Here is a 2,126-nt window from a genome sequence, read left to right as displayed (position 1 = left end):
GGTGCTGCCTCCTAGCGTTTGTAAACGGTACAGCGATTCAGAAACTCAGCAGTGAGGGGGGATGAGGTTCAAAGATTCAAAGACTTTTATTGTAACTGTCAGGAACAGTTAAATTGTGGGGAGTCCACCAGCAGCGATGCACAGCACAATAAAAATATAGAAAAGAAGTTAAAAATAAGAACAAAATAAATAAGTAGAATAAAAGTAAAATATAACGTATTTAACATTATATAATAATATGAAACTGTACAGAGGTAGGGCAAAAGGGGAAGTATGCGACATAATTGCAGCATAGTAAGGGCTTATAGGAACTCAGATCTATATTAAAAAAATGAAAAAGACAGAAAGAGAGATTTCAATTTGTACTTTATTTCACCCACATCCACATACAGGAGCACGTTCAATCTGGAGATAACATGTCTTTGAAGCAATGAAGGACAGCTTCTATTTGTATCTTTAATGTGCTCAAAACTATGAAAACAGTTTTGTTGATATTCAGTCTCAAAATGTTACCTTCTGTGTAAAAGTTTTAGTTGTTTAAAAACATTAAACTGAACCTTCTGTCAATGTTGTTAAAAATTGTTTGGATTAAATTTTGTTGACTAATTCTCAATATATATATAAACCTAGAGCAGTGGTCGGCAACCTTTACCAGTGAAAGAGCCCTTTTTTGCTCGTTTTTTACTGATCAAAACCTAGAAGAAGCCTTGTAGTCTTACTTTAGTCTTTAAGAGATTTGGATTTGCATTCATGAACTTCTTTTTTAACGATAAACATGAATTATGTCTATTTTTGGTACAAACAAAAGCAAATATATAAAAAGAAACAAGTACCTCTCAAAATTTTTTATTACTTATTTTCAAAATAAAAGCTGCTCTGTTCCAAACAGGATCATCTCAGTGCAGTTCTGAGCACCTTGTAACCAATGTTTTTTCAGCATAAGATAATATGAGCTTTTAACTCATGAAAGATCAAACTTACAATTTACAAACCTACATAGTTTATCATCTATGTGCACCTCAGCCATCAATTTATACATCTAATTCATCTAATTAAATAAATGCTATTTAATAATCCTTACTTTAAAAAATTACTCTTTTTTTAATTTATTTGTTTATTTTTCTTTTTCCCCTCTTTGTCCTCAGCAGTCTGCTGGGCTTTGTTATTTTAGTTTGGATCTTGGTAGTCTTAGTTTGTGGGCTTTGTTTATTTGTTTTCTTTAGGTAGTTTTGGTCTGAGGCAAAAACTGAAGAGTATACTCTAACAAGTAACAGGCCAGATGTCAGGAAACTCAGCTGGACTCAATACATCTGAAGGGAACCAGAAGGACTGGCACCTTGAAGGTGAAGGAACCAGACTGAAATAATGGTGGAGTGATGAGAAACAGATGTGTCAGGATGCCCCACCTGTAGAAACCAAACAGGAAACAGCAGAAGGCCACAGAACAATGGTAGCAGCAGTGGCCATGAGCAGTGTTAATTTTGACAGAGAATTTTAATTTAGTTTTAGGAGAGGGTGACAGAAGGACAGAACTAGATTACTTGAGTTTCTCATGTAAATCTAAAGTTGTTACAGATGCAAAACATTTTGCCAGAAAAAATATGAATAAAAAACCCTTAATAATTCTAAAAGTAAGCTATTTTAACACTCGGGCTCCCAGAATTCCAGAACTACTAGAACTACCATAGCAGTCATTTTGACTGCTTGGAGGTTATTTGTATATAATTAGGAATATATTGAAAATATCTAAGAGTATTTGAGAGGATAGATTAAAAGCATCAGAACACTAAAAATTATTGATTTTTTAAGTTTCTTTAACACTAAAATCCCTGGAACTTTCAGCTTCTGCTGCAATGCCCCCCTCCCCTTCTCAAAGTAGTGTTGTGGTGATCACCTTAAACCATCAACAATGACTTCCATATTTCGCAATGCAGATTGTAAGGTTTAAATTTGCAGGTGAAAGAAGTACTTTTAACACAGACAAATACAATAAATGACAAACTGGTGACATGGCGGTGGAGGGGGGTGATACATTTTCGATGCTTTTAAACCATGAACATTGTGTTTACTTTAAAATTTTATTTTTACCTCAAAACTGTTCAATGCAGGTGAAAGAAATATTTTTA

This window comes from Oryzias melastigma, linkage group LG3 (genome assembly GCF_002922805.2).
Source record: "Oryzias melastigma strain HK-1 linkage group LG3, ASM292280v2, whole genome shotgun sequence".
In the NCBI taxonomy this organism is placed as follows: Eukaryota; Metazoa; Chordata; class Actinopteri; order Beloniformes; family Adrianichthyidae; genus Oryzias; species Oryzias melastigma.
This window is presented reverse-complemented; position numbering follows the sequence as displayed.